Below are 16,675 nucleotides of genomic sequence, written 5' to 3' on the forward strand. Positions count from 1 at the left end.
ACAAAGCATTAAATGTCTGAGGTAACATTTTAGAAATGAACTGTTTATCTGACAATTTTTATTTCTTGATTTTATTTATATTGTTCCCAAGTATAGTCACTCTCTCAAAATTACAGTGTCAATAGGGATTAAAAAAACAACGAAACCCAGATCTGAATTAGCTGTGGAACAGAGCTGAAACAAGATAATAATTAATGCAATACTGTAATTAGTCTGTCAGGCTTTTTATTACAAATCATTATTTTCATTTTAAAATTTTCAGTTTTATAACATCAGGCTATTACAATGCTGTATACAAGTTTGGGCCCAGAGTGAATAATAAAGACTGAATGAGGGGAAGGAGAAAAACAGAGGAAAATGCAGAATTTGAAAAACTCAGCTCTGAAATTATATTTTAAGGAAGTTGGTATTATCCCCTAATACAAGACCGGAGTGTCCACAGTCTCTTGTCTGTCAAAGGAAGGTGCTTTTATTACTCAAAAGAAGATTTTTCCTGAAAAGACCACATATGCATTTTTTAGTTTTTCCGTTTTCAGCAGCTGCTTGTAAGGCATGTGCACACCAAAGCAGAATTCCTCACTGAAGTACCAGCTTGCTTCCAGCTTGATTACTGCCAATGAGCTGTTTCACATTGCCATTGTTTTATAGGTTTATTTTTAACTTTCAGTTAAGGGGAAGGAAGAGACAGTGACTAAACATCTATTCTAAGCTCAAAGAAACATTAAATTCTTGAGACATAGACTTAATAGAATTACACGAAATAAATGTGAAAATTCCATGTAAAAATCTCTTTTAAAAACTAGGGATTGAGACCATGATAACCTCAACAAATGAGTGCCTCTAGACCATGTACCTGGGATAAACAACCACAGTTTATTACTTTTCTACCACACACTTAGATCCTTGGTGTTCTTTTTGGAGCACTCACGAGCTGTCCCACAGTGCTCTTCCAATTACTTCGAACAACAAACAAGCAAAAAAAGTTACATTGTTTTCAGCTGTATCTGAAGAATTTAAACCTTAGTTTTATTTGGGAGCAGCAGGATTATTTGTGTAAAATATCAAGACAAAAGGTAGTTTATATGTTTAATGCTTAAGCAAAGCAAGAGATCCCAAGACAACTCTGAAATAATCAAGTTGCTTAAATATTTATGTTGCTTCACCTTGAGAAGTTGAATCAAAAATGTATAAATTCACAAAAACAGATTGTTCATCTTAGCTACCAGAAATAATATAGAGATTGTTTTGTTTCCCCTCATCTACCAACCCAGTCAGCCACTTCATAAACAACATGGGCTTGTCTTCAAACAAAATATAATTATTCAAACACTACTGTATCAAATAAAAGACAGGAAATAGTTTACTGGCCATGGTTTTGGCTAAACCATGAAAGTGATCTTTATCACCATATCAGCTGATTGTAATTAAGCCCCTAAAAGGTTGAAGAGGGTACAATAGTATCAATAGATAATTAAAAATGGGATGTTACTGTAAATTATTTCGTTACAACTGGCACGCAGGAATTTCTAAAGCAGTAAGCAACCCTTCACAATACCACCCAACACAACACTGGGGAATGTTGTATGTTCCAAACATTTTCCTAATTAATGCTACCTACAGGTAATGTTAGGCATCTTCAGGCAAGGTTCCAGATCCTCTAGGACCTGCCCTCGACAAAAATGGTTGGTTTTTGAGAAATGCCTCTCATCACTGCAGGACTTCCTAGCAATGCAGGACTCTAAATAAGCTATAAAGAATGATTATTTTCAAACTAATGAAAAAACATCTCCCACCTGAAATCATCTGTTCTAAGGGACCATCATTTATAGCTACCTGGCTCTGTTGGCCACCTTCAGTAACATCTTCAGAAAGGCTGAGCAACAAAACACAGAGTTAAGAGTCAGTGTTTTCTGCAGACTAAGACATTATTTTACATATTAGGGCAGAAGTCCAAAACTACAGAAAGCCATGATCACACTAAAGTTTTGTTTGTTTTAAAGAAAAAGCTCAGGGAACATGTTGGATGGCTTTGTTTAAAATTTAGAAACCTTGATCTCAGTTACATCTGGGGAGGGAAAAATAAAACCTGTATTAGGCACCTCAGTTAACAGCAGAAGGAGCTGGTATTGTTACAGACAGCAAGTGCATTCACTGATTTCTCCAACACTGCTTCAGGTTGGCAGATTTTGCCACCAATTAAGGCAAATGAGCCTGTCACAGTGTCTCCCTCATGTGGATACAAACATCTCACTAATCACCCTATTTAATATATCTATCCTTCCAAAGCAATATCGTGCCATCATATTTCCAAGGTTAAACATCTCTTTGTTTTGGGCTAGAATTACTTCTCATAAATACCAAACTGCAAGTCTATATTTAGGTAGGCCACAGTCTGGCCTCTTATGCATGCAAATATGCAAGTATTCATGTGGGAATTTTTAAATTCCTAACATTCTATTGAACAGTCAGAGTATCCATGTGTCTAGTTACATGACCTCTAGGTAGAAGTTAAAAGTTCAACCTTCTACATTTTTTCACATAATCCCCTACACCACAAACCAGTGTTTTAAGACACAAAGTTACCATTTGAAGGAATCAACAGAATGTTAAAAGTTAAACACATTTCTTAAAGTTCACTGTTGGACTTATAGATTTTTGCCTCAAGGACAATACATGTCATATTCAAAGGGTGGGGGAGAAGAGGAAACATTCTTCTCACTATTTATGACATCTACTTTTGGCAGCTTGTTTAATTCAGACAATGAAAAATACATTACTAAATTTTATTTTACTCAGCATGCTTTTCATACTCTCTAGTCTTACCAAGATAAGTTCTATCATTACACTACAAATACATACACAGAAACACAGAAAGGATTTTTTTCACCCCCCCCCAAAAAAAAAAAAAATCTAAATAGCCATTTGCCTTCCATTCTTTTAAAATTAAATTATTGCTGAGAATGCACAAAGATTCAAATCTGGTCTCCTCCTCTGTCTATACAAATTCAGATTCCCACTACAGACTTCACTTCCATCTTTACAATAAACAGAATAACTGGTGTCGTACACAGTACAAGTATACTGTTCCACTGCCTTCTATTCCTAATGTAACTATGATTACTAATGAAGCTAAAAAAAAAGCCTCATTGTGGTCCCAAGACAATTTTGGTGAACACATAACATATCAGATATTGCCATAGGCAAACAGTGATTAGGTCAAGGGGAAAAAAATAATCAATGTCTACATAGTTTTCACTTACCAACATACACAATTCAAAATCTAAATTGTTCCCTTGAGTGCAATGCAGTTATACAACAAGACTTAGTTACTTACAATTTAGCAACTGCTTCTAATGCAGTAAATGTGCTCAATTCATCTTGGGTTTTAAATATGCCTGCCAATGTCTTCAAATAGGTGGCAGTATCTTTATTAGCAATGGGAAGGCACGTGGTCCAGGAAACAAGTCTGCAGATAGAAATCACATTTCTACTCACTTGCAGTTTGTCCAATCACTAGTTAATGGGTGAAAGGAGAAAGACATCAGTGCACCCATTTCATCGCAGTGCTGCTGAATGCCGGTGTAGAGCTTCACACAGCCACGTTACTGAAGCTATATTGCAAAATGTGACAGTTGTATAGAGCACCAGCTTACTATTTCAAGTGCAAACCTGTAACTTCAGTGCAGGCAGGCCCTCATGAGGCCTTCTTTAGCCTTCCCAAATTATAAATCAAAGTTATATAACTCTTGTGTTTGGATTTTTTTTTTTGAGCATTCAAATGTATATGGCTTCTTCAACAAAACTATTTCATTCAGTACTTTTGTGTAGAAGAAGGGGTATAAGCCACTACTTTCCTTCTGGTAACCATCGGGCATACAAGTTGAAGAAGAATGGTACAGAAAAAGAAACAGAAAGTAATCTTTGCAAATTCACCATCACATATTTTTCTTCCGTGATTTGAAACTGCAGGATGCACAGGCTGTCCCACAGAATTCACAAACAAGCAGGGGCAGATACTAGACGGAAGCTGCCACTGTCTATTAAACACTGTGTCAACACTGCTACTTTCTACCTGTTTGTCTTCATGAGAAGTCCACAGAAAACTAATATCCCTAAGTGCTAGAGAACAAGCAAACATGACTGTAGGTCAACAATTAAATATCCCCTGTCCTCATTCCTTAAGCAGCATCAAGGAACTCCATGTGATCCCCTCCTTTGTGTGTCATTCTCACATGGGGACAGAACAGTGACCACTGTTGCTCCACAATCCCTCCCTAGGTAATTCTTAGGATGGAGACCATATGGTGGTGACCCTTCTTCCAGCCTGATTCTTCCCCTCGCGCTGGTTCAGCAGAGGCTGACACACACCTCTGCAATACCACTCCCGGATTCGCTTCACACATATTCACTTCAACCTGGTCCTAATTTAATCTCCCACGATCAGATTAGTTCCAAGAAGTACACCTGAGTTTGCCAAGTCTGCACTTGGAAAAACATTTATGAGGGAAATAGAATCTTGTAGAAAATTCCAGAGGTGGGAAGGACCTGCTGGCAATCCTGAAGAATATATATAGGTTATACAGATATATGTATAAAAGACTCTAGGAAAGGAAAACAAGTGTCTCCCAGAAGACCAAGCATTATCTGTGAACTTCCATAGTTAATAGATACCAGCTGAGTTTTGGCTTAAATTTCTCGCTGCATAACCTTTGTTCAATGACCCTTTATTTTATCCAACTTCTTTCTAAGACACTCATCTTTTCCAGGGATGTAAAATGAGTTAAACTCAAATTTGCTGCTTGTCTACAGATGAATGCCCTGAACGTACGCAGGCAGGAGGAGAGATCTGCTCTGCTGCAAACCCAGCCATGTGTCTCACAACATTCCATTGATTTAAACTGAATAACAGCACAGCAGGGAAATACATAGGAACTAAAAATAATGCTAAAAAGGTGTTTTAATGCTTTTTTATTTGCTAAGTTTTAAAGCAAGTCATGAAATGAAAATGAATACAAACCAGTACAATGTATTCCTGTGAGCTTCTGATAACTGGCACAATCCCTTCCCTGGCATGTTTGTTTCCAGGGGAGTGTGTCAAATGAAAGACGACTCTTTTCAGTCTAGCATGCCAAATGAATGAAAATTCTGCTGCCTCATGCTTGAGAAACCAAAAAAAGTGTTCTCCTCAGCACATGTGCACAATTACATGGGCTTAGGTTTTCTTGACCAATTTGAACAACAGTATTTATACATAATTTTTTTCTTCATTGAAACTATTTCATGCTTTTACATTTTTTTCAGAAACTGATTACTTAGGAAAAATTAGATTGCCAAGAGAACACTGTCACGTACAACCATAAGTTATGTTTTAACATAAGCTTTGTCTCTGAGATGCAGAGAACACTCTTCAACTCTCAAAATTTTTAAAATTACTCTCCAAAATCACAATGGATAGAACCTGTGAAACAACAGCTGAGGACATTACTCAAGCCAACACTAACTAATTCAAAATCCTGCCTACTGTTATATTTTATTTCCACTTAGTTTTCTATTCTGGTAGTTCAAAAGGAAGGAATAAGTAGAGTTTTTTATTTATTTCACATCTTTTTCCACAAACACTATTACATATTTATTTTTATTCTATTTCATATATGTAATTTATTGTTTACATATTTACATGTGTTATATATTTTTATAATATAGTTATATATATTTATATATATATATCTGTATGTATTACTTTATAGGCTTAAGAAAGTTGTTTCTAGGGAGTTATCTTAAAAATCTGCCTATTGTATCAGAGAGTTCCAGTCTACCACTCTCAGATAAAAACATCACCTACAAAACTCCCAATCCCGTGCAACATATTCACAGGAACTAAATTGCTACAAAGACCACTGCTCTTACAGTCCAGGTTGGCAGAGAAAGCAAAATGTAGAGTCTCCTACAGTGCATTTCTTGCTCCACAGCCTCTGGATTTACAAGAGAGGTGACACTATACCCAAGGACAGCTGCGTGCAGTCCACACTCACCACTGTGGAGCACCAGCATAAGGCAGCAAAAATTTTGGGGTGTTGGATCAGACAAGTTCTGACCCTTTCCACAGCGTAATGCCAAAAATATACTATTTTATTGTTTATATAGTTTTCTTGCTACACTTCTGCATTAGAATGTTTCCAACTTCTTTTCAAAGGGTAAGGAATTAAAGGCAATTAGAAAATCAGCAAGGCTTTATCCATACCAGACCTTTACCCCTTCCTCCTCCTGCTATTCCTGTTCTCATTCCACGCTTCCACCAGAACCAACATTACTGACTCATATGCTCTGACACAGCAAGCCATCTTTTCAAACAGCTGCTTCCTAGAGCTCAGTTTAAGGGTAGTTTTTGGAGTGAGATTTCTAATGACCACAGATTTAGGTCTTAACAAAAACCAAATATCTAAATAAATAAGTAAACTAAAGCCCCCAAAAATTGCTTGAGCTACTAATTACTGAATTCCTGTGTCACCCGAATGGTTACTGTCGCTTCTGTGACTACATCTTTAATTGCTAAAACTTTTCATATTTTTTAAAGGTGCTTATTACTCTCCCTTGTGACATCCAAAAACTGAGGAAAGGGCACTCGAGACAGGATATAGGACGTATAACTGAATATATTATAAAGCCATACAAGAAGCCAACAGAGCACAATTACCTCCAGCACAGAAGTTTTCAAAAATCTACCTGTTATCTTATGCATCAACACAACATTTACAGGGTGAATAATCCCCACAGGCATCAACTTCCAGAATAAACATTAACTATTTATTAGCAACTTCCTCAGCCCTATCAGCACCTAAAGACACCAATATATATGCCCATACACCCACACACATCCACCTTACATATTTTTATACATATACACATGCTAATTTCAAAACAAGGTGTAAACAAGCTTACCTTTCCAGCAGCACTTAATACTTATACAATGCCCTAATTTATATTTGTAACTACTGCTTAACTTCTTAAAATATTTTAAGAACACAGTTAAATAAGCTTGGAAAGAACAGTGTGATCATTTTTATATGTGACATAAAGTAATGTTTTTAATGTACAACCTTTTTTTAAAGAAATTACAAAAACATGGGTATCACAAAGCTTCTCTTACAGGTGCAAGACAGAGTGAAAATAAATAATACCTTGAATAGTTAAAGGCTCTGTCAAAAATGAAAAGGTGTATCAAACAGAATTTTATGAGGTTTGCCCCAAGACCACACAATATTTTAGCCAGCAGGCTGAATTATAGAATCCTGTTTAATCTGGTTGTTAACACTAACCTGGAAAACTTACAAGATGCAGTCAAAGAGAACTAGAATTTTAAAAGATCTGGACAAAATGGAGAACTGCTCTAAGAAAAATAGGACATTATTTCCTAAGTGAAAGACTAATGGTCTACATCTGGACAGAATTCATCAACTACACAAACACAGGATAGAAAAAAGCATTTAGGCAGAAACAATCAGTAAATCACAAGCTGAGCATGAGTCAGTGGCATGGTGCTGCCACTCCGTGCAGCACAGCGCCGTGACACGAGCAGTGTGGCAGCGAGCGGCCGTGCCATGTCACACAGCAATTGTGAGACCTCAGCAGATTGCCTGGCCAGTTCAAACAATGTGACTAGAGAGAGCTATAAGCCTGCTCAGATAAGAAACAAAACAAAAAAAAAAAAATCTTACTAATAGGGGGTCTAGGAGAAAAAAAAACAGTGACTTGTTCAGAGAAACTGAAAGAATGAGAGTAACTCAAGTCTAAAGAAAAGGCAGTTGACACCAGGACATAACATCTTCAAATATGTAAAAGGTAGCTTTAAAGAAAAACTTGAATAATTGCCCTGTCTGATCTACCAGGGCTAAGCACTATCAGTTAGATAGCAGCACAGGAAGATCCAAGTTAGATACCAGGAAAACCTCCTAGAAGCATCACTAGCATATCAGTGGAACAGATTGATGAAGTCTCCTTTACAAGCAGGTCTTGCATACATATATCAGGTGTGACTTAGATTTAACCAGCTCTGTCACAGCAGGGTACAGTAGGTCACTAACATTCCTATATTTTATAATTTAAATATCCTTTTGATGATCAATTTAATAATTACTCTCAAAATATTCCAACTGTATTTACTGCATCTGTTTATGTGGTTTAAAAGGTCCTGGCTGAAAGACAGTATTCTTGTCACACTGAAGGTGACAGATGCTCATGCTGGAAGAAAGAGTAGACGAGATTTTCACAAAACCTAAAAGGGCTTCGAAAGGAGTGGCAAGTATAAAGGGGCAGCAGGAAACACCTCTTTGCTATGAAGTCCCGTGGGACCTTGCTCCATGACTTGGACTGCTAGGCATTGGGCTTATTTTTCCTATTACACAGTAGTTGCTCTGACATAAGAAAGTCATCTTGCAGTAGGTGATCACTAATAAGGCATCCACATAATTTGAGTTTAGAATACTTTCTCCATCCGTTATCAGCTTTAACCTTGAAAGATGGTAATATAAAGCAGATATGACCAGCAAGGTTCCTTGACAATGTCAAATGAAAATAAGGGCTAAACTGAACACGAAAAGCAGGTAGAAACTTTTACAACTACAACTTTTTTTAAATTAAACTATTCCCTTAAAAATGTATTTGGGTTATTATAAATACATACTTAATGCCTGCAACAAAACCACCTAAATGAGAATATGGTAGAGCCACTGCAGTAAACCATATCCACGCACAGCAGTTAAGACAGAAAGCAGGAGCACCTCTCTCAAAATCATATACATATTATATATGTTTACAATATATTTATACACTTTCATTGAATATATTTTGTATCTGCTTCCACCCTCCTTTTCCTATTGTTTACCTAGCTTCTGTACCACGCTATGATATTTCTGAAGGGCTCATTTTGTAGAAGCAATGTTATTTTCCTTAGGTAAAGGACATTCAGAAACAGCCCTGTTCACTGAACTTGAGCTGTGAGATCTAAGTGTACCTGAGCCTGCAGTCTTTAATTTCTTTGTCCTTCTAGAGCCTGAAAGAAGACGTGAAGCATTTACTGAGATCGAGAAGGTTTTCATCTCCCTGCTACAAAAGTCACATTGTTAAGCTTGAATAAATTCTTAATACCTTTCTCCAGAAAATAACCAGTTAAATGAAAGGCATAAAAAAATATAATCTCATGTATGAGGTGCTTATGTTTTCCATGAACAAAACCATATTAGGGAAATGTCACTCTCCTCCTCCCACAAAATGTTCCACCTTTTATTTTTGGCATATAGAGTAGAAAATGTCTACGAATCTTGAAATCTTAAAAAACCACCAAATGTAAGGAGTTATGAGGGAAAATTTTTTTTTTTTAAACTTCAAACCCAGAAGAGGCAAAACACTGCATATTTTTAGCCAAAGATGCTGCAGACTATGTTAAGGTAACTTTGAGATTATATGGGATATTAATACCTCTGAAAGCTCTAAAATACATTTATGAATCTGTATATATTTATTCAAAATGTATTTTTATGAGTATTTTTTCAAAAGCATTGCCTTAAATAGCTAGGTTTATAAAAAACTACAAGCAGCATTTATCCAATTCTTTCCTTCGTTATTTAGAATACCTTCTACTGAACTAGTTAGGATTTAGCCCAACCCGTCATGTAGGAGAGTCATATAATGATCCCTTTATACTCATTAACTACCATTTTAATGAGCTATTACTACCTCGGGACCCAGAAGACCTCAGGGAGGTTGTAACATGCCACTACCTATATAGTAATTCACTGCTGAGTTAGTACATAGCCTCCTTGAAAGAATACAGGAATGCCCTCCATCGCTCTCCGTAGTTCACATGCCAGCATCAGCACAATTTCTGCATGTAGGACACATCCCAGCCTAAAACCTGAAAAGCAGCTCAGTTAAACTCCAATAAGCTTTAATAGATTACTATTGCTATGGCCCACCACTTTGCTAAACCAGTCCTAACAAAATAAACTGAAAGCAGGAACACTGTCAGGCCCCTTCAGTTCACAGCTTGATGGCACAAAACATTGCAAATCTGATCAAGGGCCAGGGCAGAAGGCAGAGGACACTATCATCTCAAAAGACAATTGATAAAATCTGCCAGAATCTGTATGAGTCATAAATTAGGCAGCCAATGTCCAAATGTGCTCGGATTAAGAAATCAAGTTTAGCACTATGAACCATTAATTAGAATTCACACAGACAAATAACTTATAAGCAACTGAAAGCTAAATAAACTTAAAAATTAAAAATCATGTCCATATTTTAAAAGCCACATATATGCAATGACTTGTGATGGAACTGACTTGAAGACAGCCCTTCCCATTCACTAGCAATTTTGTATGGAAAATTGCTATTATGGTCTCTAAAAATGCTTATCTGACATTATTTCTAGTGAGAATGAGCCAAATAATCCTTAAGGAAGATAATTACCTCTCAAGATTTATGGCAGCTGTGGGCAGATACTGTTACACACAGTGGCACGCTGTTCCCTGAATTGCCCTTTATGTTTCTCAAATTAAAATGTTTTAACTGAACCACCCAGGCCGAAGTGAGGGGCAGAAAGATCACTTCCCTGCTTTTCATAAAGCCTCTCCCCGCAAGCACGCACTGCTTTTCTCTTCCAGTACTATATTGGAGGCATCTTTTGCATCAGGGAAGAAGGGGAGTAATTCATGCTGATCCATAAGTTGCCTCCACTCGTGGCCTGTAAGAGCTGAAAGAAGAGCAGAAGACAGACCCTACCCAAAGTGGGAAACCCTCCCGATAGGGCATTTCCCTGCAGAAGCAGCCCAAGCAGCAGGTGGGATGAGCTGAGCTTCTGCTCTCACAGCAATATCCACAGCAAGGCTGGAGCTGAACCAGATGCTGTGAAATCGAGACAAATCTAGAAGAGACAGAGGGCAGGTCTGCACAAGGAAGAAGAGCTGAGAAGATGAGCACAAAGGAAACACTTCTCCCAATCTACTTTAAGCGTTCTTCAGTTAGCTGAGTGCAACACCCAACAACCTCGTCACAACAAAACACACGTATGTGCCTGCTTCTCTCTTTGTACATAAAAATAATTCAGCAAAAACAAGCCTGTTTTGCTGAGAAGCTAAGTAGCCCATCAGCACAGAGGACTGAGAAAGGCACAATAATAGCTCTTACCCAATATTGCCCCTGAAGTCATGAGTGAAACAGAGTAGGAAATACTCCCTGATCCTGAGAGAAAAGTAAGTAAAGGGGCAAATGTAAGGCCAGTTTTTCAGCCACTGATACTAAAAGGCAGCTGTCATCCACCCATAGAGGCCTATTCTCAAGTCTTAACAGCAGAATTGAAACTGGACAACTAAAGAAATCTCTTGCTTCCTCCATCCCCATTTTCCTTTCCCCATCATCATAAGCAGAAGTAACAGATAAGAGGACTTTTCCTCTGACACCTGTATTTTAAGGATAGCTCCTCAGTCTGGAAGCATTACCCAGCAGGACAGAGAGCAATAGCCAACTGCAGGGACCACAAAGTTGGGTGAGCAGAGCTGGTAGCAAGACAAACAGTGCAAAAGGCAACGCGACCAAAATAAAGAGGAAAAGTATGCCTTTTTCTATGCTTGTGGAAAAGAAGAATCAGCAGCTGAGTGAGCAGCAATAAAAACTTGGCACAGGTTACATCCCATTAACTGTGCTACCAGAAGTCTTGTTTCAGACAACCGACTGCAGAAGATAGTGGCTATTACCCATTCATTTACCTGCCTCTCAACACGGGATTACAGGATTATCAGCGTCAAAGACAACAGGGAAAGTTGGGAGATAAAACTGGTCCTACTGCCTCAAGTAGAAACACTGGCAAATGTAAAATATTTCAAATGCATAAGCTACAGGAAAAGTTTTGTGATCACAGGACTTAAAAGAAGCAAGGATAAATCCCTAACACGGGTTCTCTCCCAGGTTTTCAAGTTATAAAGTCAAGATTAAAAGAAAGGTCAACATACAAGCAAGAATATAATCAGTAGGTAACTTCTGACACAGGTGGAGAGGAAAGGACTGAGACTGCAAGTCCACAAGCTACTACATAGAAATAAACATTCTGTTACTGACAGTCCTGCGAGCTGCCAAAGCTGCATTTCCTCTGTCTCATAACCCCAGCCATGGAATCTAATCCATAGAAGGTTTTTTTCCCCATCAGATGCAATTTCTTCTTCTCATAACTTGTCTTTCAGGAAAGGAAGAAAACCCAAACACAAAACAGTGGTGGCAGAAACACTGCAAAACTATTTCTGAAAAAACCAGTCACAGTAAGTACTGCTGGACAAAATAAAAGAAATATTTACTGCAGGATGAAGAAACCAGGAAGCAGGAAGAAAGGAAGAAGGGGACTAAAATTAATCTGTTTCCTCGTCTAGCTCCCACCTTTGAATTACTCCCACCCTGAGCCAACTTTAGGCAGATGCCAGCAGTGGAAGCTGTATATCCTGTGGCAATGTTAACAAAGAGCACACTTCTGACAAACAGACCAAAAGGATAAAAATTTTTGGTCAAGTTCCTATTTTTATTCTTTGAATCAGGAGAAAGGGTGCAACTTATTTTTTAAGTAACAAGAGAAGGTATTGTTAAAAAATAACGAGATTGCTAAAAGCTAAGAGATTAATTTGAGCTTAATTCAAGTTTAATTCAATCTAAAATATAAATTTACAGTTTTAAAATTCGGGGATAACAGAAATATGATAAAGATGCTACATACAAAAATGAATATTCTGAACCAGTAAAGGGGTTTGGGGAAGAACTGAGTAGTTCCCTGAAAAGGAACTACAATCTGTCGTCATTACTCCTGCCATCCTGTCTTTATGCAACACAGATGACTGCTTACCCAGCGAGCACCTATTCAGGATTTTTCTCCATGCATTTTTTCATTTGTGGCCTCATCTGGTCTTAGCTGCTTGCTGTTCAAATACGTTTGGAAGCCGTGGTTATTTTTGTTTTGTAGCCCATCACAATGGCATCAGAGTTCACCAATATTATTTACCATTGTAGTATCTTAAGAGACAAGTGTACAGTACTTGCCTTTTCCATATATTGTAAAATGAGGCACAGATTAAGGTAAAATCTCCAGTAATCTCAGATGCTAATTTTATCTCAGATATGATTTTTCCAAGTGCTCAGTATCAAACAACATTTCATACATTCAGGGCACAGACTTTAATCGACTTCAGCTGCAGCTGCAAACCCTCAGCATTTCTGCATATAAGCCCCTAGTATCTCAAATTATGCAACCAGAATTGCAGAGCACTCAAATCAATTAGTCACCACTTGGGAAAAGTTTCGTTTAAACGACTTGCCTAGCATCACACAGGAATTCTGTGGCAGAGAGAGGAACAGAATTCAATCCTCAAGGGCGCTTTTCGTCTGACTAGCTTACCCATGAAACCATTTCCCCTACCCCCCCCTGCAATCTTCTCCCCCACTCTCTACATACCCTCAACATCTACAGGTTAAACAGTTTTTACAGACAACAGTCTCTTTCAATACATAAGCCTGAAGCTGCACTGGGGCCAGATCTCTCCCTGAGCCTGAATAAGTAAAGACCCTGTAGAATATAATGTAGTGAATTAAAAATCATCACAATGAACAAGCACAAAGAAACCAAATTAAGATTTGAGACATTCTGAAAACTGACATTCCCTAATTTTAGAGTATGCAGCTCTGGAAATTTATTACTAGTCTTTTAAAAGTGATATTAAGGTACATGGCTGTTGTACAAAAAGACAGAAACAAGTAAATTCAGAAAGGAAAAAGAAGTTTGCATAAGCAATGCAGACCTGCTTTATAATACTAACTCACAAGCAGTGCTTTTCCCCCTCTCTTCAAATAAACCCCAGCTCTCCAAAGCATCATCATTTTGATTCTAAGAGGTTCCACTAAATTGCAAAACGATCTGGCTAGTTATCAACTTGCCTATTTCAAATTACAAATCTTAACACAAACATAATGGATTCTTCCTTAAAACAATAAAAGCGTGAGGTTTCTGTGAGATATGCAATAGTACTGGTGCCTGCACAGAACTAAAAGCCAGCACTTGCTATATCATTGTGGAAGAGCTGGGAGAAATCAGCAAACGGAGGGTGTCAATGAGGAGAGGGAAGGAGACTGCCTGTATTTCAAGCAGATGAGCCCAGGTGCAGATGGACAGGTCTGAAACACAAAGTGTCCAGGCAACTGATGATTCTCTTACAGCAAAGTGTACTTTTTGTCTCCAAAGGCCCAGAAGTATTTACCAAGCACTTTCTGCGAGGCTTATGTATTTTTATCACCTAAGCCAAAGCAGCCCAAGCCCCAGCACCTTGCAGAATCTCTCAAGTACAATGAAAGTAATGAGATTTTAAAAGTAATGGCAGCCACATGAGAAAGTAGTTAAGTGTAAGTAAGTTAATTACTAATTCTGTTATGGTACAGCAAAATTCTTCCTTAATAATGCAGGAGAACTTCCCTACATGAGAGGGTACTCCAGAACCACAAATAGAGATGTCTACTTTCAGACCACAAATTACTGCAACCACTTTTAAACTAAATTACTTGGAATCTTGTTGAAATATAATTTGTGAGGCACATTTTCAGAAGTTATAAATAATCCAGAACTGTTTTGTTTATGTGAATGGCATTGTTAGCATTTATCAATACAAAAAAATACTTGCAATACTTTAGTATCACTTCTATCTCATTTGACTACGAACTGAAAAGCTTTATGGGCCCTGGAAGACAAATTCCCTCAAGCTGAATAAACATGACTAATTCAAGTCTTTCTTCAAAAAAAAAAAAAAAAAAGGAACAAGAATCTAAGTATTTGTAGTCATATTTTGAAACAATATTTCATGTATTTTATATTTGATGTAGTTTTCCCGCACTGTGTAGAAGAAAATATAGAACCACACCACTCCCACATGGGGCAATCAAACTTTGCATGTAATTAAACCAACATTGTTTTAAACACTAAAATTCCAACTCTGCAAGTTTCCAGGAATCCTAGGACTTAAGCATGTATTTACATGGGAGTCAAATACAACTAACTACTGCCTAAATACTGGTGGAATTATGCCCTCAGACTGACAGGTATGCTAAACTTTTATTTGATAATATTATAGATCTCCAATTGGACTCAAAATACCCCTGAGCTGAGAAATTACAGACAAAGATTTTGCTTTCTTTACCAAATGAGTCTTCAGGTATCTTTAATTGAGTCTGAAATTTAGGCGAATACCGATAAAGAACACACAAACAAAAAACTTACTGCTCACTACATTAATAAATTGCATCACAATGAAATTTGAATTCTGAAAGGCTCTCACGGCAAAGCAAAACAAAAACATGAAAAGTTAATTCTATGAGTAATTTTAAGTTCCTCATATTTATTCTGCTCCCACCAAACACTACAACTAATCATTACACAGTTTTCTGTGATCAGTTTTATCAGGGTTTTTTCCTATTATCACAATCATAATAAAGTAAAATAAAATTGTTTAGAAAATCTCCCCACAGAAGGGAAACTTCTGATTGTTCTCTACAGTAATTCACTATTAAGAACCAAAATGAACTCCCCAACAGTCTTCAGTTCTGGTAGGGCATTTTTATTTAAAAATGACAAAGTAAAGTACTGCATACAGACAGGGAATTAATTCTTTGTTCAAAATACACATTAGTAGTGAATACAGGAATATGCAAGGAAATTAACTCCATACATTGGTTCCTAATTTGTGCAATTTTATGCCTGTTCTAAGAACTGACTTGTTCCTTCTACCAAACAGGAAGTAACCGTTTGAGATTTGCTCAGCAGTCAAGGATAAATAAAAATGCCATCAACTTTTTTTTTTTAATGCCATCAAAGAACCTCAAAGTTTTAATGATAAAGTTAATATAAAGATATAACTAAATGACAGTTTCAGGGCAAAAATTATCCCAAGTGTTAGCACAGTAAAAGAAAAAAGCCAAAGGATTTTTAAAAGATCAACATGAATTTACTGACTTTCACAGAGATGAAACCTAGAAATTGAATCCTTTACCAATCTGCATCTCTTTACCAGATAAGGAGAAATAAAAGTAACACATTGCTTCTAGGGAATTGCTACTACTGCCCTGATTAATATAGAAACTATTTTGTACGAACCAGTTACCCTTCAGGAAGCAGGAGTTGCATTATACTCACAGCCTGCTTTTCCCCCTTTTATAAAATGTGATTTCTTGCACACGAGATTTAATGATTGTGTGCTGTCATAAAACATGCACCCCCGAATGAATAAATTGCCCATCAGCTGGATAAGTTTATCTCTAGGGTGAAAAAACCCAAACAAACAAACCAGATTTTTTTAAAGTTACATTTGCTAAAATTCTTGACAATCATCTAGAAGAATAAAATTTATTTTGCACAAATATATGTATTCTTCCCATATCTGACTTTTGGCAATTATGCTGTTCATCCCGGGAAGCAAAACACAGCAGGATTAACAGTACCTTCCTAAGTCAAATTGATTTCAAGTTCCAAATGCTGTGATAATTTTCTTCGTACCTTTCAAATTTCAAATTCCCCTAAACTGAACAGAAGCAGCTGGAAAAGCTTGCACTACCTTTATCTTAAAATTGTATTGTACCACAGTAGCTAAGATTTTCCACTGACAAT

The 16,675-nt window shown here is 37.2% G+C and overlaps 1 protein-coding gene across 1 annotated transcript in view; it reads right to left on the bottom strand.

Annotated features, from left to right (window-relative positions):
- The window catches only part of DNAJC1 (DnaJ heat shock protein family (Hsp40) member C1), a 106,462-nt gene that overhangs the window by 69,765 nt on the left and 20,022 nt on the right, over positions 1-16,675 (bottom strand). The gene's annotated exons all lie outside the window — the stretch shown is intronic.

This window comes from Manacus candei, unplaced genomic scaffold (genome assembly GCF_025592945.1).
Source record: "Manacus candei isolate 608988 ecotype Guabito, Panama unplaced genomic scaffold, ASM2559294v1 h1tg000056l, whole genome shotgun sequence".
NCBI lineage: Eukaryota > Metazoa > Chordata > Aves > Passeriformes > Pipridae > Manacus > Manacus candei.